At 46.2% G+C, this 23,103-nt stretch overlaps 1 protein-coding gene across 2 annotated transcripts in view; it reads right to left on the bottom strand.

Annotated features, from left to right (window-relative positions):
* Window positions 1–23,103, bottom strand: part of CIB22 (LYR family of Fe/S cluster biogenesis protein) — a 51,954-nt gene that overhangs the window by 5,762 nt on the left and 23,089 nt on the right. The gene's annotated exons all lie outside the window — the stretch shown is intronic.

Here is a 23,103-nt window from a genome sequence, read left to right as displayed (position 1 = left end):
ACTTGTAGATTCCTTTCTGCTGGTGACAAAGTTCTACTTCTCATAAGCAAAAAGGAATGCATAAGAACAGCTCCAATGCTATTCCCGCATGCATCACACTGTACCACAAAAGGTTTTTGTAGATCTGGTAAAACCAAAACTGGACCAATGGTTAGCTTTTCCTTAAGCTTGTTGAAAGCTTCCACTTCCTTCTCTGTCCATCGGAATTTTACATCCTTCTTGGTCAGATGATGTAAAGGTGAAGCAATTTCTGCAAAGAATCGGACGAACCTCCTGTAGGCATATGCTCACTTATGGTAGTGCTATGTGTGAACAGGGCTTAACCAAGGGTACTTTTTCCCATGTGGTTTTTCCCCTTGGACATCAAGTGTGAAAGGACACTCTTAACATATAATATTTTGTACTTCTATATTATATGGATGTGGCACACATGCAAGGGTTGACTTGCATTTTGTGGATACCACACTTTTGGCTCTCTCTCTCTCTCTCTCTCATTTCTGTGTGTGAGCTTCTCTACCCTGCACCTAACCCTAATGTGCAGGTTTGTGTGTGTGAGTGTGTGAGTCCAACACCCAACATTTGGTATCAGAGCTGGGAGCTGGCCCTGATATTCTGCTGGTGGAAAAATTCCTGCAAAATTCCGTCGCCACTGTGGTTCCGTCCGTCGAATTCCGTCGCCGCTGTGTTTCCGTCCGTCGGATTCCGTCGCCGGATTGTCTGGTTCCGTCGGAGCTCCTCCGTCCAGCCACCAATTTCGGGCGGCACTAGTGGGGAGCCCACCACCGCCGCCCAGCTCGCGGGCGGTTCTGCCACTTCCAGGCGGCGCCCGCTTCTGTCGCCGACCAGGCCCCCCCTCCGCTCCGTCGCAGCACCCGCCGGCCAGCGTCGTCTCAACCTGCCGTTCTATTCCGGCCGACCACTTCCGTCCACGCCTCTCCGTCCCAGACGAGCCGCCGGCCAACGTCTCCGTTCAGGCCGTCTCGACCCGTTGGCTCGCTCTTTCGCCGGTCCTGCTCCGTCTCGACCGGCACCAGTCACCCGCGCTAGTCCAAGGCCACCGTCTGTGCTCCGTCGGCCGTCTATGCTCCGACCCGTTCCGACACCGTCGACTCCGGCTCCACTGCTCGCTCGCCTGTTTTACAGGCCATTCGCGCTAGCCCACGACTCCAGCTCGCCTAGCCGACTCCAGCACACCTGCTGAAAAGCATTGTGAATCTTCCAATGACTAGGTAAAGCAAGCTTGTAGGACACTTCATTGATCTTCTGAATCACCTTGAAGGTGAATGGGAGAGTTAGGGTTTCATGTGGGAGACATACACAGAGAGAAGAAGGGAGAGAGAGAGAGAGTTGTGGGGATAAGTCAACTCATGGAGATGAGTGTGGGACTCCCCTATCACACATGTATATTGCACTAGTACACATAGTGCACAGCTACCTAAGCTCTGATACCAGTTGAATGGGAGAGTTAGGTGGGAGACATACACAGAGAGAAGAAGGGAGAGAGAGAGAGAGAGTTGTGGGGATAAGTCAACTCATGGAGATGAGTGTGTGACTCCCCTATCACACATGTATATTGCACTAGTACACATAGTGCACTTAGTACATTAAAAGTACTAAGTGTACTATGTACTATAAACAAATGGGCTAGTACACACTATAAGGGTGGGCATAATGCCTTTACCCCAACAGAAGGGTCCATAATAGCGAGGAAAAAGCTTAGGATATGATCCTTCTCGTCCTTGCCTCTTCCGAAGCCTGGCCTTCTCAAATTTCAGCAAAACCCAATCACCTTCTTTGACTTCCATGTCCCTTCTATGCTTGTCAGCAGCCATTTTATGCTTATCCTGAGATCTTGCAATGGCTGTCCGTACCTGACCAAAGGCTACATCCAAGTCACGAACATATTCATCAGCTGCAAAAATCTCATCCTTTGTACGAAGGATGGGTGGCAATACCACTCTGCCATAAATAATCTCAAACGGAGCCTTTCCTGTGGAAGCATGGATCGTATTGTTGTAGGCAAACTCAACAAGTGGAAGATACTTCTCCCATGTAGTCTTTTGATCTGCCACATAACATTTCAATAAATCCAACACGGCTGAATTTGTAGCTTCACTTTGGCCATCCGTTTGGGGATGATAAGCTGATGAAAACTCAAGCTTAGTACCCATATTATCAAATAAAGCCCTCCAAAAGAGGCTTATAGTCCTGGGATCTCTATCCCCAACAATGGATTTAGGCATACCATGATGCTTGAAAATATTAGCAAGAAAAAGCTTTACCATATGATCAGCTTTAATGGATTTCTTGACGGGCAAGAAATGTGCTTGCTTGCTAAACCTGTCCACAATGGTCCAAATAGCATCATTCCCACGCTGGGATCTACACAAATCCGTAATAAAATCCATAGTAATACTTTCCCAAGGTTGCGAGGAAATAGGCAATGGCTGAAGCAAACCTAGAGGTTTTTGCCTATCAAATTTCACCTTTTGGCAAGTAATACATGCACGTACATAAGCCTCAATGTCTTTACGCATGCTTGGCCAAAAGAAATACCTCTGAATCATGCATGTAGTAGGCATAATACCTCTATGACCAGCATATGGTGGAGCGTGACATTCGTCCATAACCTTTGGACACAAATCCTTCACCACACATAAGCAATTATCCTTCATAAGATAACCCTCGTTGATAACATAAGAGGTATGTGAATGACCAGCCATCAAATCAGTCCATATATGGCAAAAATCAACATCCAAATGGTACAAATCTCGCATAGCAGATAAGTCTCGATGAGAGGCCACTAAGACTGCAGCAACATAAGGCCTCCTGGATAGTGCATTGGCCACCACATTTTTCTTTCCTGGAGTATGCACAATCTGAAAATGAAACATGGAAAGAAAATTTGCCATTCTCATCTGCTTCTCTGAAAGCTTTGTCTGAGATAGAAAGTATCTGAAGCTTTGATGATCTGTCTTGACTACAAATTCAGCCCCAAGAAGATAATGTTTCCATATCTTTAAGGCATGAATTACAGCCAAGAGCTCTTTCTCATAGATATCCATATGAAGCTCAGCATCATGCAAACGACGGCTTTCGTATGCAACTGCATGCCCTTCTTGATTTAGGACAGCTCCTATGCAATCACCACAAGCATCACATTCAACTACGAATGACTTGTGCAAGTCAGGAACAATCAATACTGGACCACATATAATAGCATGCTTGAGCTGTAAGAAAGCATCCTGTTCCTTTGAAGTCCATGTGAAAGTGATTTTTTTCTTTGTGAGATCATGTAGAGAAGTGGTTATCATAGCACATAATCCCAGAAAACTACGTACTTGATGTACATTTTGCAATTCGGGCCAATTGCGAATGGTCTCTATCTTTGCAGGATCCATTGTAACTCCATCCTTGGATACAATGTGTCCCAAATAATGAATCTCTGACAGGAAAAACTCACTTTTCTTGGCATTAATGAAAACTTTATGCTTCCGCAATTCTTCGAACACTGTGACCAAATGAGTTCTGTGTTCCTGCTCATTCTTGGAGAAAACCAAGATAGCATCAAAGAATACTCCTGTAAATTTGCAATGGGATCGGAATATCCTATCCATCATATGATTAAATGTAGCAGGAGCATTGGTGAGACCAAAAGGTATTACCAAAAATTCATATAATCCGAAGGCTGTCCTGAATGCAGTTTTATGGACATCTTGTGGCACCACTCGTATCTGGTGATAACCACTCTTTAAATCAAGTCTGCTAAAACAAGCTGACCCATCAAGCTTATCCAAAATATCATCAATTCGTGGAATTGGGAATCTGTTCTTGATGGTAAGCTTGTTTAAAGCTCTATAGTCACACACATACGGAATGATCCATCCTTCTTTTGAACAAGAAGCACAGGAGAGCAGTAAGGTGAGGAAGTGGGCTGAACCAAACCTTTCTCTAAAAGCTCGTTTACTTGTTTCATGATTTCTTCTTGTTGTGCCGCACTCACTTGGTATGCGGGTTTGTTAGGTGGAGAACTACCTGGCACATGATCTATGCGATGATCTTCGGGCCTTTGGGGAGGTAATTCTCCTGGCAAAGTATCAGCAAAACAGTCATTGAATGCATGAAGAAAATTCAGCCTATCATTAGACATAGCATCCACATTTTGAAGACTTGGCACAAGGCTATCACGAACAAAAACCAAGTACACAGAAAGACTCTTTTTGATTGCTTTATTAATTTGGATGTGTGATACAAGTGGGATGGAATCCCCTTCTTTGCCAGCATCAATAAAATGCATGCGGCCTTTATGCATAAAAGAAATCATATTGGACTTGTAGTCTTTGCGAGGCTCAAGCCTATGGTGCCATGGCTTGCCCAACAATACATCACATCCATTTAGTGGAGCAACTAGGAAATGTTCATTATCAAGGTAGCCCTCGATATGGATGCGCAACTTCCCTATCAGCGGGGTAACCTGCACCTCTTTACCAATAAATGCAGCTTCGGCTTCAATCTGAGGTCCCATGTTCTCAATCTCAATACCCAATGCAGCTCTGCCGATTGCATAGAGATGAAGTTATCGGTTGCACAGTCGTCAAACATGAATAAGGCGGGCTGATCCTTGATTTGCCCCCAAGCCTTGCAAACCATCCGCTCTTTTGCATCATGACTTGTATTTCCTTGCACATCAAGAACTGCATGTACATTAACCTTGGTCTGCTTGTCCTCGTGCTTAGGTTTGCGGTCAGGGCACTGTCGAAACATGTGCTCTTTGCTACCACAAGAAAAGCATTTTCCATCCTTGGCATATTGCTCTCTTTGCTCCGGGATTAAGCCGAATTTGTTCTTCCTTGGGCCCTGATCTTTAGATGTGTTATTTTCAGCTTTACCACCCTTGTAGGTCTCCCGGAAGTTCTTTTTAGGTGGCTGTCCACCCTTTTGCAGATTTGGGACAACCTTGTCTTTCCCCTTTGAACCTCCTTGATCCTGTTTAATTTTGAGCACCAATTGCTCCGTAGCAAGAGCAGAAGATGTGAGCTGTTGCAAAGTATGTTTCGGGTGCAATTCAATGCCCGAACGATATGCTGGTTGTTGCAGTCCGGAGCGAAACTTCCTCTTTCTTTCATCCTCAGTGATTTACATAAAGGGAGTTACTTCCAGCAACACTTTCCAGAACTTGTTAACATACTGTTGCATGCTTTCATTATCTCTTTGCTCCAGCCTGTCCCACTTTTGAGTGAGAGTTTGCTCCGCATTTGGTGGCAAAAACTGAGCATAGAATCTATCCTTAAATTCCTAATAGGATCCTTGGTGATCTTTTCAGTGATCCACCAATGAGTAGCATTCAAAAACATGCTAGCATGGCGTACTTTTGACTTTTCAGTAAAGTCCTCATCGCTAAAAGCAATGTCGAACTGTGCCACAAATGCTAACACTTTAGAAGCATCATGTTCTCCATGAAAGACATCAAACTTAACAGATTTGTCACCTGCTTTAAATTCTTTGAGCTTTCTGGCATGGGGCTCATGGTCTTCTCTTTTTCTTTTCCCCCTATCCAACGGGGCAGCCCTATCTGCATAGGCTCCATGGGCCATCATAGAAGTTTCACGAGGCACGGTGGCATGTGCTCCACGAACTTGAAACTCAGATGCATGTGACTTACCTGCAGAAGGCAGTGTCTCTCCATGAGACAACTCAGTAGGCAAAATTTTTCTTGCAGCAGACCTGTCACCCCTACCATGGGATACATGTCTTGAATGCATATGACCTTCATGCCCTCCATGAGCACTAGCAAACATATATCTGTCAGGCTTTGTGCCTTGTAGAGAAGATGCATGTCGAAAGGTGACTCTCACCTCTTCCTTTTGCCTAAAAGATTTCAGCCTTTGAGATGCGGGATCTCCATGCTTCACGCGAGGTGGATTTCTGAATTTCAGCTCTCCGTCATCCCCCTCTTTGATATCACCTTTGCGGAGGAGGTAGGCAAGTGCCAACTCCCTTGGCTTCTTGCCCACTTCCCGTGCCATAGACTCAAAAGTTACATCTACCATTGCATCAACTTTCCTAGCTTCAATGGCACTTTGTGCAAGGGGATCTTCATGCAAAAATTTTAACTCTTGCTCTTGTGCCTGCAAAAGTTTTCTCATATGTTCCATTTCAGCCCTCATTGCATCAGGCTCTGGTTCAAGCATGACTGTCTTTCCTGGAGACAGTTGTCCCTTTGATTCACTATCATTAACCCTTTCAAGGGGCTTGTCCCTTTGATTCACTATCATTAACCCTTTCAAGGGGCTTGTGTCTTCCTCGCAGGGCATCAGACCCACGAGAGGCACTAGATGGATCCCTCGAATTAGGCACTTCCAAAGGGTTGCCTTGGCTGTCCATTGTGTTTAAGTGTGCTAAAAGCGGGGTGTCCAGTACACAGGTTCGTTTCCCCACTAGGAAGAGGGAAACAACCGTGCTCTGATACCAATGAAACCGATCCCGTCAAGTGGGAAGACTCCGTTGGACACCCACACGCGTAATAGCACAACTTTAAAACCACAATTTGAAATGGACAACTTAATAAAACTTGAAATGAAATGAAATGGAAAGATGGACACCAGCACTGGGGCCGGAACGGGCCGACCCCCCCCCCCTCAATATATGATATATTTATTGGGAGTATTTAACAAATACAATGCTCCATCGGTTCCAAGAACCAAATGATGTCATGGCAATGTGAAAATGGAACAGCACAAGTGTGGGCATGGTGGTTGCTGAGTCAAAATATTGAATGATTCACATGGGGGGGTGCCCGGACAGAGTTAATGATGTGTGGACATCCCTAGGTGTGAAGGGGGGAACTAGAACATTAGTATTTTAATGTTTCAGTAAAGTTGCCCCTAGGCCTTAGTGGCCCCTAGGGACTTCAATAATTTTTAAAGTGGGGGGGCCTAGGATTATTATGGGGAGGGGGGCCACTCCACTTTTGGAGTGTGTGCTTCTCTCTCCTCTCTCTCTCTCTCTTCTTTTTGGGAAAAAGAGTCGTGGAGCATACATGCCCTTTGATGGGGAGAAAACAGAATTAGGGTTAGAGTTCATTCATGTGGGAGACATACACAGAGAAGCAAGGAAGAGAGAGAGAGAGAGAGAGAGTTGTGGGGATAAGTCAACTCATAAGGCATGAGTGTGTGACTCCCCTATCACACATGTATATTGCACTAGTACACATAGTGCACTTAGTACATTAAAAGTACTAAGTGTACTATGTACTATAACTTATGGGCTTGTACACACTATAAGGGTGGGCATAACGCCTTTACCCCAACAACCTCCCACTTAAAGGCAAAGTGCCCTTAAGTAAAGGAAAAGAAAAATCAGCATGTACATGATAATATACAAGGCCATATCAAGGCTGAAACTGGCCTCATCCAATGCCCATCAAGTGTCTGCAATGAGCAAACCGCTCCGAAGGCAAACTCTTCGTCAACAGATCAGCCGGGTTGTCATCCGTATGAATCTTAACAAGCTGAATTTGCTTGTTCTCTATCACCTCTCTGATGAAGTGATACTTCACATCCACATGCTTCGTCTTTGCATGAAAGACAGGGTTCTTTGCCAACTGGATGGCACTCTGACTATCACAATGCAACAATGGAATATCCCCTGTATAGCCCAAATCAACCACTAACCGAGATAGCCATAATGCCTCCTTGCACGCCTCTGTGGCTGCAATATACTCGGCCTCTGTAGTAGATAAGGCAGTGCACTTCTGCATCCTGGATATCCATGACACAGCACCTCCTGTGAATGTAAATACATAACCGGTAGTAGACTTCCGGTTATCTGGATGACCGGCATAATCCGAATCCGTGTAACCATGCACTAATGCATCCTGTTTGCCAAAGCAAATGCACAAATCCTGTGTGCCCTTCAGGTATCTCATGACACCTTTCACTGCTTCCCAATGCTTCTTGCCAGGGTTGGCCATGTATCTAGAAACCACTCCCACTGCAAATGCAATGAACCATGGCATACATGAGACTGCCACAAGCTGAAGCATACGGAATCTTGGCCATATCAGCCCTGTCTCTATCTGACTGTGGGCTATCCATAGCACTGAGTTTCACATATGGAGGCAAAGGAGTACTAGTCTTCTTCCCCCTGTCCATATTGAACCTCTGCAAGACTTTGCCAATGTATTCCTTCTCAGACAAATACAACACATGCTGATTTCTGTCCCGAAGTATCCGCATACCCAAGATGTGATTTGCATCACCCAAATCCTTCATATCAAAGGTTTCATGCAGCCTCTTCTTCAAGGCATCCATCTCTTTACGAGATTTCTCGGCAATCAACATATCATCAACATACAAAATGAGAATCAATAGACTGCCATCCAAAGCTTTCTTGGTGTACAAGCAGTGATCTATGTCACTTCTCCTGAATTTCTGTGATTTCATGAATGTATCAAATTTATGATACCATTCTCTTGGTGCCTGTTTGAGCCCATAAAGACTCTTTTTCAGCTTACATACAAGCTTCTCCTTTCCACTTACTGCATAACCCTCTGGCTGCTGCATATATATCTCCTCATGGAGATCACCGTGAAGAAAAGCAGTCTTCACATCCATCTGAATCAAGTCCAGATCATCATGCGCAACCACCAAAGCCAACACAGCTCTAAGTGTGGTCATTTTGACCACTGGAGAGAAGATCTCCTCAAAGTCCACACCATATTCCTGCTTGAAGCCCTTAGCCACTAACCTGGCTTTGTATCTTGGCTTTGCATCTGGTGCAACTTTGAGCCTGTATACCCACTTGCATGGCAAAACCTTCTTGCCTGCAGGCAAATGCACCAACTTCCATGTTTCATTTTTATGCAGAGAATCCATCTCTGACTTCATGGCACGCTCCCAAAGAGCCTTGTCTGCCCTCTGTAAAGCCTCCTTATAACATGAGGGCTCCCCACAGTCAGTGAGCATCAAGTAGTCAACCCCTGGAACAAACCTATCAGGGGCTCTGGAGGGTCTAGTGGACCTCCGTACCCAATGACCATCATTTGCAGGTTGCTGTCCAGCCTGCATATCACCTATTGGTGGCTCCTGTTCCATGCCATAAGGCTGAAATATAATGCCCGGTATCTCCTCTAACTGTGGTATATCCATAGGGATATCTTCTGCCATCTCTGGCTGTCCATTTGGACCATTTTCAGCACCATTTAAGGGCTGGTTTTCCTGCTGTAATGGCTGATTTACAGCCCTTTGTTGTTGTCCATGATGTCCATCATCATCAAAGATGACTCTGCCAGGCTCCTGTTGCCTTGCAGGCTCCTTATACATGCATGTTTCATCAAAAATGACATCATTGCTGCGTATGATCTTTCTATTCATGGGATCCCAAAGTCTATACCCCATTTCACCTCTGTCACCATATCCTAGGAATATGCATTTATGAGACTTAGGATCAAGTTTGGTGCGCATTTCCCTGCGTATGTGCACGTACGCAACGCAACCAAACACTCTCAAGTGCTTGTATGACGGAGGCTTCCCTGTCCATACTTCTTCTGGCACTTTCCCACCAAGCCTCGTGTTAGGTGACCTGTTTATAAGGTGAACGGCTGTCATAACAGCTTCAGCCCAAAAACCATGAGGTAATGCAGCATGTGACAACATAGAACGGACCTTCTCCTGTATGGTCCTGTTCATCCTCTCTGCTGTCCCGTTTTGTGGAGGATCATAAGGAGTAGAGAGCTCCCTCTTGATGCCTTTAGCATCACAAAAGTCCTGAAACTGTTTGGACATATACTCTCCACCATTGTCGGAATGCAAAGCCTTCAGTGTTTTGCCAGTTTGATTCTCAACATGAGCAACAAACTTCTGAAACACTGAGAATGTATCACTCTTCAAACGAAGAGGATAGACCCACACCTTGCGTGTGGCATCATCTATAAAAGACACACAGTATTTTGCCCCTCCCAAAGAAAGCTGAGGCATCTCACATACATCAGTATGCACAAGCTCTAACTGAGCATCTTTCTGTCCAAGAGCTTTCTTGTGGGGGCACTGTAGTTGCCTACCATATATACAATGCTCACAAAACTGAAAACTTGAAAACTTTAGAGAAGGCAAGTAACCCAAACGAGACAATTGCTCCATTCCTTTGACACTCATGTGTCCCAACCGGCTATGCCACATAGAGATTTCCGGCAGCTCGGTTGCATTTACATTAGCATGGTGACAAACACCTGCATGCATGAAATAAAGAGTGTCCACCTTAGAGCCTCTGGCAACAACCAGTGAGCCCTTACTAATCTTCCACTTTCCACTACCAAATGTGGTAACATAATCAGCATCATCAAGCTGTCCAGTAGAAAGCAGATTCTTCTTGATCTCAGGCACATGCCTGACATCATGGAGCATAAGCTGTGAGCCATCTGAAAATACAAGCCTCACATCACCTCTGCCAAGAATTTTGCATGCATGGTTATCACCCAAATAAACCACTCCTTCATTGCCAGCAGTATACCTGACAAACAAGTCTCTGCAACCTGTGACATGAAAGGAGGCACCTGAATCAATGATCCATGAGTGCATACCATGACCACCTGTAAGAAGTGAATGGGCATCAAGTGAAGACGTAAAGAGGACCTCATCCTCACTGCCACCTGCATGTGACACATTGATTTCTTCAATCTTGACTCCACTTTTGCCCTTTGGCTTTACATCTTTGGCTTCATCTTTCTCTTTGTCTTTGCCTTTTCCCTTTTCCTTTTGATCATTTTTCCATTTGTAGCATTGCTTTTTAATGTGTCCCTTCTTGCCACAATAATGGCATTCCAAATCCTTTTTGGAGCGAGACTTACTCCTTCCCCGTTCTTGGCTTTTTCCCCTTTGCTGGGATCTCCCACGTGCATTCATTGCATTGGACTTTCCAACAGAGTTGTTTTTCCTGTTCATCTCTTCTTGAAGAAGAGCACCCTCAACATCTGCATATGACAGCATAGCATTCGAATTGCTAGTGGCTGTCCTGAATGTGTCCCAACTCTCTGGCAAAGTGCATAACAGAAAAGTGGCTTTGAACTCATCGTCCATTGCCAACTTTTGATTTATAACTTGGCTGACAATACCATTAAACTCATTGAGATGGGCTGTCATAGATGCCCCTTCCTTCATCTGAAGACCTATGAGTTTCTTCAACCAATACACTTTGCTTGAGGCACTTTGTTGGGCATACAAGTCCTGCAATCTCTGCCACATTCCCCAAGCTGTCTTCTCTTCACGAATGCTGAAAAGTAATGAGTCTGACACAGACAACATGATAGTAGATCTTGCCAGCTCATCCATATCTTCCCACTCTTCAGCAGTAAGAGAAGCGGGCATCACACCCCTTTCTTTGATAGGCTTGTGCTGCTTTTTCTGAAGCAACACATTGTAGCACTGGGTTTGCCAAATATCATAATTTTGCGAGCCTTCAAGCTTCTTGATGTGAAGCAATGAAGAGCTCTCACCTGTGGTTGCCATAGCAAAATGCAACCTGTCAATGCCTGACTCCCTGCAAATGTGCAAACACTGCACCAAAAGCACACAAAGTGCTCACAGTTTTTCTCCCAAAGTTTATCTCCCACTGCGGAAGCACAAATGCAACTTTTCTCCCACTTTTTGTGATGAAAACACCAAAATCTGGTTGCTGCAGATTTTGGACAGCACCTTAAATGTGCTCTTTTGCCCTTCCAAAGTACTGTACAACAGTACCAATTGCTCACAAATGATGTACCAAACCTGTACCGGCAAGTACAGCAGCTGAAATTGAACCTTTTGGTCACTCAAAACAGTGTACAGCCATGCCAAAACATGCACAAAGCTGTGCCAAATCTGTACCAGCAAGTACAATAGCAATAAATGCTCTCCTGGCTGTCCAAATGAGTGAAAATCAGACTTTTACAGTCCCGAACACTGCATACAACAGTCCCGAACAGAAATTGGGCAAAAGCCCCTTGACTGCAAGCTGATTTTTGAGGATTCAAGGCATAAATGTCTTGCCTGCTGCTTTGCCAAGCTCAACAAGCATAAAAAACTTGAAAAGCCCCTTGATTTAAGATCAATTTCTGATCATACATGGTACATTGACGCACATGAAGGCATCCAGAGTGTTCACGATGCTTCCCCCTGGCCACATATACATCCAATACATGAAAGCCCCTTGATTTACAGGCACATTGAGTGCTTGTAAGGCATCAGCACATTATCCACAGCATCAAATGCGATCGCCTGCATGCAAATCAACCAAATCGGCACAAAAGCCCCTTGATTTGCAATGCAATTTGCTGCAATTTTGCCCAAATGTGTGATTTTTCACATCATACAGCATGTATGAGTGCTTAATTGCACAATTACATCAAAAGCCCCAAATTTCGACATCCAATTTCCTGCAAATTGAACCTGATTGTGACCAATTTCCTGCAAATTGATCCTGATTGTGACCAATGTCACCCAATTTTGCCAATTTTGCTCAAAAATTGAGCAATTGGGCACCTGTACCTGCTCAATTGATTACTGTACTTGCTCAATTGCAAATCCCAAAAAAAAAATTGAAGCAGAATACCTTGTAATTTTCTGATTTACTCTGATTTGCAGGCGGGTTGATGAATTTGGTGCTGCTGCAGAAAGATTGATGCTATTGGAGGGCTCTTCAGGCGTGCTGCAGAATTCGTGTGCTGCTTTGTTGAGAGAGACCAGCTGCTGGGCAGGGTGGCTGCACCTGGCTGACTCCCACGACCAGCCCTCCACGCTCAACACCTGGCGGCTGTAGGCACGTTGCTTTGCAGGCGCTGGCTGCGCCTGCTGCTGCTGCTGTGGGCGCTGCTGCTCTGGCTGTGCTGGCTGCATGGCAGCCCAGCTGTGGCAGTGAAGCAGGTGCGCTGCCCGTGAATGTGCTGTTGACGGGCGCCCCCTTCGCTAATGGCCAGGCGCTGTTCACGATGTCACGGTTGCGTGATGATTGAAGCCGACTGCAATAGCCAGCGTCTTCGCCCAACGCTCACGCCTGCGTGTACCAGCCCCGACGACTAACGCCCAGTTGCCTTCGCTTACGTTTCCCCTGATTGCTGCCTTGCGTGTGTTTACGCCATCGCTCCCAGCTGCAATCGCCTATGGCTCAACGCCCGTCAGCCTTCGTTCCACGGATCCAGCGCTACAAGGCGTTGGCAGGCAGCACCCCTTGCGTCAATGTTGACGAGGCTCCTTGCCCTTTAGTGCTTAGCGATAGCTCCTAGCAAGAGCAGACGAACAAGCAGAGGCACCACCAGCTCTGATACCACTTGATGGGGAGAAAACAGAATTAGGGTTAGAGTTCATTCATGTGGGAGACATACACAGAGAAGCAAGGGAGAGAGAGAGAGAGAGAGTTGTGGGGATAAGTCAACTCATAAGGCATGAGCGTGTGACTCCCCTATCACACATGTATATTGCACTAGTACACATAGTGCACTGAGTACATTAAAAGTACTAAGTGTACTATGTACTATAACTTATGGGCTTGTACACACTATAAGGGTGGGCATAACGCCTTTACCCCAACACCCTTGTGGGGAAGCGTGGAAAAGCTGAAGGGAGCACGTCGGCTGCTGCAAATCTTTCTGGCTGCTGTGTTCTCTGAGCAAACCAGCCGTACAGTCTTGTACGGACAGGCTACAGGTTTTCTCTCCTGGTACAAGCTACGCACAGGAGTTGCTGCGGGCCTATCTCTCTGCTGGACAGGCTGCGCACAGTTTCTGGACAGGCTGCAGTTGCTGGTACAGGCTGTGCAGACAAGTACAACAGCAGGTACAGCACTGTACGACTGCCGTACAGTGTACGGACAGTTCAGGTACAGCAGTACTGCTGCTGACGGCGCTGGACAGGTTCTGGACAGGCTGACTGTGCAGGTACAGGTGTGTACAAGTGTTGGCTGTAGGCGGCATATGCAAGGAAAGTTTCTGGCACGTATCCCGAGGTAGTACAGACAAGTACAAGACTGTTTTTCAGGACTGTACAAACAGGTACAGCACTGAGGTGGACAACACAAGGAGGAGGGTACAGACAAGTACATACACACGTGTGAAGCAAGGTTGTGGAAACAAGTGCCTGCAAGTACAGATTGGTACCGTTGCTTCCTCCAGCGCAGATACACGGGCTGATTTTGGTAAGCTCCGCATCTGTTCATCAGAGGGAGGCACAGTGTGTTACTTTGGGACACAGATCTGTGTACGTGGATCCTCTGTGCTAAGCGGTATTGTGGGCCGTCACATTGGACATACAGGTGTAATCTCTTGGCTGATTTTTGGTTGTACTCAGCCTTTCATACTTTTGGAATTGAATAAAGAAATACCGCAAGGGGCACCAAGCTTTGGGGCCAACAGGTGTCGCTTTGTTTTCAGATTTGGGCACTCTAGCCCCAATCTTTTCTGCTTTCATATCTAGACTACAAGTGGACGGGTGACTGCTAGTCTACCGCACTCTGGTTTCTATCAGAGGCCGGTTTCAAGGTTTCGTTGCCGGGACAATCATCAACTTTCTTAAGGGGGTGAGCTCGTGGTTGCCTCGAAGAAAGCCATCGCTGAAAAATTCAGCAAACATGTCTAATACAGAGGATGAGTACTTCTATCATGAAGAGGAAGAGCAAGAGACTTCTCCTGAGAAAGATGTATCTGAGGATATTTTTGTAGGAGAACAGGCTGCAGATGTTGAGCCTTATGAGGATGTAACACAGCCAGAGGATGTACATGGTAAAGAGGATGATGATGCTCGGTTCAAAGATCGTTTGGCTAGTGTTATGGATGTATTTATGCAGCTCACTCAGGGTGAGAGATTTGCTGAATTTATGAGATCCCGCACAGAGCCCGAGAAAAAGAAGAAGAAGGTTCGATCTAAGAATCTTCCACACGGTCATAGTGGTGCCATCCCACAGGAACCATCTTTTGGCCAGTTTCCGAACATGCAGCATGCTTATGGTGCAAACTCTCAGAGTTTCTTCTATGGACAGCCACCTATTCCTTAGCAGAATATGCATCCAGGTTATTTTGGTGGTGGCTCGGTGTTCCAATCTATGACTGGGGGTTACCCTCAGGGAGGCATGGGTATGCACGGGCCTTTTGGAGCTAATTTTCAGCCTGGTATGCAGGGGAATATGTATGGTGGTATGCAGTCCGGTATGCAAGGAAATATGTTTGGGGGCATGCAACCTGGAATGCAAGGCAATATGTTTGGTGGTATGCAGCCAGGTATGCATAATGGAATGTTTGGAAACATGGCTGGAATGTATGGTATGCCTGGTATGGGAATGGGAAATGTTGACCCAATGATGGGTATGAATGTTGGGGGCAGCAATCTTGCAAAGCCACTTCCATATGATAATCTAACGCCTATGGGTAAGGCGAAGGATTACAAGGAAGGGGGAGCTGCAGTGAAGTTCCATACATTCAGTGGGGCCAAAGATAAATTGAAAGCACTTACCTTTTTACAACAGTTTGATGCTGCTTTTTCTGGTGGGAATTACACAGAGTCCTCTAAGGTGAGGAAAGCTGCCACTTTTCTCAAGGGCAATGCTTTGCAGTGGTGGTCTACTCTTCTTTTGCAGGGCATAGCACCCACTACATGGGTCCAATTTAAACACGTTTTCTCTTCCGTATGGCTCACATCTACATTTGAGGTGGATGTTATGACTGCATGGCACAAATCGGATGCTTCAAAGTGTGATAATTTGGAGGATTATAACAAGAAGTTTTGGGAAGCTTTACTCCCAGTGACTTCTTATCGTGCGGTGCCATTATCTGAGCAGGTAGAGAAGTATTGTTGTGGGCTGCCCAAAGAGGTGCGAGATTATTGTATAAAGACAAGAGTAACGAACATGTCACAGATGATTGAAAATGCTATGACAGCTAATGCATTACTCACTGGTGGTTCATCTGGGTTTAAAGGCAGTAAGAACATGAGCAAGAAAGCTGAAAAATCTGGGCATGCTTCTCGTGATGCTAAAGGGTCTTCAAAGACGAAGTATAAGAAGTTGCCAATGCCCAAGAGGACTTCTGAGGAAAGACAGGCTTTGAGAGATGCTCGTAAGTGCTTTTACTGTACTGCAGAGGGGCATATGTCATTCAATTGTCCCAAAAGAAAGTCCCAAAAGGACTCTGACAATAAAGGAGAGCCCAAGTCAAAGAAACCAAAACCTTCTGCAGGCTTAGTTCCTGATCTCGTGGGGGAACAGCCAGGTGGTGAAGCAACAGAGTTGTGCAGGGCATGGGGCAAAGTGAGAGATCAGAATGCCTTGATCTTCTTTGACACAGGTGCTAGAGCCAACTTTATTTCACCAGATTTGGCTGGCCGATTGGGGATTCGCGCAGAGGAGATGGAGCCGTTACATGAGGCTAATATGGCTTGTCCAGGGTATGCAGAACCCGTTACTCCTATCATTGGGAAGCTTCGGCTTCATTTGCAGGGTTATGTGGACAGCGAAGAGTTCTTTATCATGCCACTTGATGGCTGTGATGTTTTGTTGGGGATGCCATGGTGCCACAGGGTACATGCGATGGTGGATACTGACAATAGGAAAATCACTCTGACTCATAGAGGGAAAGTACATGTATTGGATGTAAAACTCAAAGGGGAATCTGTTCCTATTGTATCCGCTTCGACGATTTCATCAGAATGAAAAAGCATCTTTCTGCGTACTTGATTTATGTAAAGGATGCACAAGATGATGAGTCTAAGTCTAATTTGTCACTGTTAGATAAGGACAGGACTGATTTCTTATGTGGGTTTCAAGACTGTTTTTCCGAGTCATTGCCAGGAGAACTTCCTCCTGAGAGGCCAGAAGATCATGCCATTGATCTGATCCCTGGTAGTACTCCACCGAATAGACCGCGGTACCGTGTTAGTGCAGCCCAACAGGAAGAGATTATAAGTCAGGTGCAGGAGCTTCTAAATAAAGGGTTGATACAGCCTAGCTCATCACCCTTTTGCTCACCTGTACTCTTGGTGCAGAAGAAGGATGGTTCTTGGCGCATGTGTATTGATTACAGGGCGCTGAACAAGAATACCATCAAGAATCGATTCCCCATACCGAGGATCGATGACATTTTGGACCGCTTACAGGGCTCCACAGTTTTTAGTCTTATTGACTTGAAAAGCGGGTATCATCAGATACGCATTAGACCCGAGGATGTGCATAAGACAGCATTCCGAACCACGTTTGGGTTGTATGAGTTCTTGGTTATGCCCTTTGGTTTAACAAATGCGCCTACCACATTTAACAGAATGATGGACAGGATTTTCAGGCCTCAGAGAGAGTTTGTGGGCACATTCTTTGATGATATGATTGTGCATTCACAAACTGAGGAAGAGCATAGAAGGCATTTGGCCATTGTGTTTGCAGAACTCGGAAACCATAGGTTGGTTGTTAATGGCAAGAAGAGTGAGTTCTTTTTGCAGGAGATACATTTCTTGGGGCATATTGTGTCTGCGCATGGAGTCCGTATGGATCCAGCAAAGGTGGAAGCAATACTTAATTGGCCAGCTTTGAGGACCGTGTGTCATGGCCCTGTGAAAATGGAACAGCACATGTGCGGGCATGGTGGTTGCTGAGTCAGAATATTGAATGATTCACATGGGGGGTGCCCGGACAGAGTTAAAGATGTGTGGACATCCCTAGGTGTGAAGGGGGAAACTAGAACATTAAACTTTTAATGATTTATTAAAGTTGCCCCTAGGCCTTAGTGGCCCCTAGGGACTTTAATAACTTTTAAAGTGGGGGGGGCCCTAGGATTATTATGGAGAGGGGGCCACTCCACTTTTGGAGTGTGTGCTTCTCTCTCCTCTCTCTCTCTCTCTTCTTTTTGGGAAAAAGAGTCGTGGAGCATACATGCCTTGGTGGGGATGCATGGAAAAGCAGGAAGAGGAAGAGTCGACTGCTGAAGGGTGGTTTTGCTGCTGTGTTCTCAGAGCAAACCAGCCGTACAGCCTTGTACGGACAGGCTGCAGGTTTTCTCTTCTGTTGCTGGCTGCGCATAGGAGTTGTTGCGAGAATCTCTACTGCGCATAGGTTCTGGACAGGCTGCAGTTGCTGGTACAGGCTGTGCAGACAAGTACAATAGCAGGTACAGCACTGTACGACTGCCGTACAATGTACGGACAGTCCAGGTACAGCAGTACTGCTGCTGGCGGCGCTGGACAGGTTCTGGACAGATCTCGCTGCGCAGGTACAGGTGTGTAGAAGTGCTGGCTGCAGGCGGTGTTTGCAAGGATAGCTTCTGGCACGTATCCCGAGGCAGTACAGACCGGTACAGGGCTGTTTTTCAGATCTGTACAGTCAAGTACAGCATATAGTTGGACACAAGGAGGAGGGTACAGACAAGTACGTACATGCGTGTGAAGCAGGGTTGTGGAAACAAGTGCCTGCAAGTACAGATTGGTACCGTTGCTTCCTCCAGTGCAAATACACGGGCTGATTTTGGTAAGCTCCGCATCTGTTCATCTATCTCTCTTTCTACTGCTTGATGTCTGTTGCAGATTTGAGCTATCTGGCCCCTTGTGAGAGGAGGGGTATGGCAGATTGACAAGGGTTGAGACAGAGGTTGGACAGTACATGTATGTATGAGCTGAGATGTTGAATCATGTGCTTGAGTTATGCCAAATGTATGCTCACGGCTGCCCTGCTTAGTGGTCTTGGCTGATCAGAGGGAGACACAGTGTGTTGCTTGAGACACAGATCTGTGTGCGTGGATCCTCTGTTCTAAGAGGTATTGTGGGCCGTCAGATTGGACATACAGGTGTAATCTCTTGGCTGATTTTGGTTGTACTCAGCCTTTCATACTTTTGGAATTGAATAAAGAAATACCGCAAGGGGCGCCAAGTTTTGGGGCCAACAGGTGTCGCTTTGTTTTCAGATTTGGGCACTCTAGCCCCAATCTTTTCTGTTTTCATATCTAGACTACAAGTGGACGGGTGACTGCTAGTCTACCGCACTCTGGTTTCTATCAGAGGCCGGTTTCAAGGTTCCGTTGCCAGGACCAATCATCAACTTTCTGAAGGGGGTGAGTTCGTGGTTGCCTCAAAGAAAGCCATCGCTGAAAAATTCAGCAAACATGTCTGATACAGAGGATGAGTACTTCTATCATGAAGAGGAAGAGCAAGAGACTTCTCCTGAGAAAGATGTATCTGAGGATATTTTTGCAGGAGAACAGGCCACAGATGTTGAGCCTTATGAGGATGTAACACAGCCAGAGGATGTACATGGTAAACAGGATGACGATGCTCGGTTCAAAGATCGTTTGGCTAGTGTTATGGATGTATTTATGCAGCTCACTCAGAGTGAGAGATTTGTTGAATTTATGAGATCCCGCACAGAGCTCGAGAAAAAGAAGAAGAAGGTTCGATCTAAGAATCTTCCACACGGTCATAGTGGTGCCATCCCACAGGAACCATCTTTTGGCCAGTTTCCGAACATGCAGCATGCTTATGGTGCAAACTCTCAGAGTTCCTTCTATGGACAGCCACCTATTCCTCAGCAGAATATGCATCCAGGTTATTTTGGTGGTGGCTCGGTGTTCCAATCTATGGCTGGGGGTTACCCTCAGGGAGGCATGGGTATGCACCGGCCTTTTGGAGCTAATTTTCAGCCTGGTATGCAGGGGAATATGTATGGTGGTATGCAGTCCGGTATGCAAGGAAATATGTTTGGAGGCATGCAACCTGGAATGCAAGGCAATATGTTTGGTGGTATGCAGCCAGGTATGCATAACGGAATGTTTGGAAACATGGCTGGGATGTATGGTATGAAACCGATCCCGTCAAGTGGGAAAGACTCAGTTGGACACCTACACGTTTAATAGCACAACTTTAAAACCACAAATAGGAAAAGGACAACTTAAAACAACTTGAAATTTAAATGAACAGAAATGGAAAGATGGACACCAGCACTGGGGCCGGAACGGGCCGACCCCCCCCTCAATATATGATATATTTATTGGGAGTATTTAAAGAATACAATGCTCCACGGGTTCTGAGAACCAGATCATGTCCATGTACATATGAAAACAGTATTAAACAAATAACTCGAATTTCGATGTAGAAGCTCGAAGCAGATTGACCACTAGTGTGGTCCAATCGCTACGGTCATGTGCTTTCACTGGACTCCGCGGAGAGCACCACACTGGTGTTCCGAGACCACGCACAGACAGGCGCTCTCGTACTAACGCCTGGCTCTCCCGATCTCAGCACCTTTGGACCGAGGTTCGCCCATTTAGCTTGGACAACCCGGCACCGAACGGGTGTAGGCCGAGCGGGACGAATCTTTTACCAGATTTAAACATATAATACTTTACTCAAATCTGAAAATCACTTACTTGAATATGGTTGTTAGGAAACCAATACTTGTGGTTTGCTGAGGATAAAACCACCCTTGTTGAGGAAAGGGTAGCCTCGTGAAAACTCACTACGATAAGTTCCACCAAATAGGGCACAGCCGCCTACTGTGAGAGAGAAACTTCCACTTGCTGGTGGTGGACAATGTCCAAGAAGCAAGAGACCACTCGTTGACGATGCACACGCAGCCTGTAAGGACTGGACCACACAGCCAGTTGCTTTGAAGGGCTGCGTAGAAAGGAGAGGATGTAGTCGCCTTGTGAGGGTAGCCCACGTCCAAGAGCAGCCACAGCAATACCTTGTGAAGGGGCAGTTTCAGCAGTCGCCTAGGGTAGTAGGCGCATGCAGGGAAGGTGGAGATGGAAGTCAACCGCCTGCAGATGGAAGACAGCCGCCTGCAGCAGCAGGTTCCGTCACCTGTAGAGGGGCAGGCGCAGCTGGCAGAGCATAGATGGAGACAGCCGCCTGTGAGCAGTTCGCAGCCACCTACAGCAGCATGTGTAGAAAGGAAGTGGCCGGCTGTAGAGGTGCACTCAGCCGCCTGGTAACTGGTTGCTGTAGGAGTAGCCTGTAGGGGATGACCACGTGGAGTAAGCAGCCAGCCTGTAGCAGGGTTCAGCCGCCTGTAGAGGATTATGCGCAGGCAGCAGCAGCATAAGCACCCCCAGCAGCAAGCGCAGCAGAACTCCAGCCGCCTGATAGCGTACGAAGGGTGATGATAAAACGCCAGGGAGAAGCGATGATCTTTTTACGCTTGATGGAGAGATTTCTTTTAATAAATTAAGGTGGAGTTAACTGTTGATAATACCCACGCATGCATGAGGGTGGGGGAGTTTGGGTAGGTGCCTTTGCCCACCCCCACACTCACTTAAATGGGGCTCCCCACCTTGGCCCCAAAGTGGGTGCCCAAAGTGGTGCCCACATTTAAATGAATGTGAACACTTCACCTTATAAATCAAAGGGTTAGTATTTAAAACATTTAAAACAACATGTACCATTTACTTACCACCTGTTCACATGCACTGAAACTCGTCAGAATACAGGGCACACTTCACGACTCACTGGCAGGCGTCCCCGCTCAGTAAGTAACACGTCAGGCAGGCAAACACACGAATACATGTCATGCGAAAACAGTTTCAAGCATGCAAAATATGTGTGCATGTGCAAAAGTAACATGGACATATCTCCCGTTCATGGAACATGTACAAAATATTTGTCGGCACAAAACTGGCTCGACATAAAACATAAAAACCTGGTCTTCCTATGGAGTGACAGTCCCATAGGTAAGACACAGTTCCAGGCACGAGTTTCCCTAGGTGTGACAGTCCCATAGGTAAAACACGGCACGAATACTGGCTCTTCCATGGCGTGATAGTCCCATGGATCGAACACAGTCCAGGTCATACACGGGTGGCACTGATCTGGCTCCCGTCCATACGACACCATCCTGCTAACACACGGGTGGCACCAGTCCTGGCTCTCGTCCATGTCAGCAAAATACTGGCCTCTTCACATGAGACACCGGCCTGGCCTCAAGTGAACGAGACACAAAAATGTGGGAATGGACCAAATGGTCGGCCAATTGGTGACATCCCCCCGGGCTTCTAAAGAGTTGACCTCAACTTAAAAGCCTCAAGATATGCCTGCAACAACTGCGGATAATCTGCAAAATAATCCTCATTTACCCACTTGGCATCAATAGGCAAATAATTCTTAAACTTCACAAGGTATCTCCTGGAAAGCTTTCCTGCAGGTAGCTTTCTGTCCTTGTGAAAAACAATCTGTTCTGGCTGGAGGATCTCCTCAAGCTCTTCAATCTCTGGCGGATCTTCTGTGACAGGCTCATCAGGATCTGGCCCCACATATTTCCGAAATAGACTCACATGAAAAGCATTGTGAATCTTCCAATGACGAGGTAGAGCAAGCCTGTAGGACACTTCATTGATTTTGTGAATCACCTTGAAGGGTCCATAATAGCGAGGAGAAAGCTTAGGATATGATCCTTCTCGTCCTGGCCTCTTCCGAAGCCTAGCCTTCTCAAATTTCAGCAATACCCAATCACCTTCTTTGACTTCCATGTCCCTTCTATGCTTGTCAGCAGCCATTTTATGCTTATCCTGAGATCTTGCAATGGCTGTCCGCACCTGACCAAAGGCAACATCCAAGTCACGAACATATTCATCAGCTGCAAAAATCTCATCCTTGGTACGAAGGATGGGTGGCAAGACCACTCTGCCATAAATAATCTCAAACGGAGCCTTTCCTGTGGAAGCATGGATTGTATTGTTGTAAGCAAACTCAACAAGTGGAAGATACTTCTCCCATGCACTCTTTTGATCTGCCACATAACACTTCAATAAATCCAACACAGCTGAATTTGCAGCTTCACTTTGGCCATCCGTTTGGGGATGATAAGCTGATGAAAACTCAAGCTTAGTACCCATATTATCAAATAAAGCCCTCCAAAATAGGCTTGTAGTCCTGGGATCTCTGTCCCCAACAATGGATTTAGGCATACCATGATGCTTGAAAATATTTGCAAGGAAAAGCTTTACCATATGATCAGCTTTTATGGTTTTCTTGACGGGCAAGAAGTGAGCTTGCTTGCTAAACCTGTCCACAACAGTCCAAATAGCATCATTCCCATGCTGGGATCTAGGCAAATCCATAATAAAATCCATCGTGATACTTTCCCAAGGTTGCGAGGGAATAGGCAATGGCTGAA

This window comes from Cibotium barometz, chromosome 5 (assembly GCF_041138505.1).
Source record: "Cibotium barometz isolate CiBa-2024 chromosome 5, ASM4113850v1, whole genome shotgun sequence".
In the NCBI taxonomy this organism is placed as follows: Eukaryota; Viridiplantae; Streptophyta; class Polypodiopsida; order Cyatheales; family Cibotiaceae; genus Cibotium; species Cibotium barometz.
The sequence above is the reverse complement of the archived record's forward strand: the minus strand, read 5'-3'. Positions and strand labels throughout refer to the sequence as shown.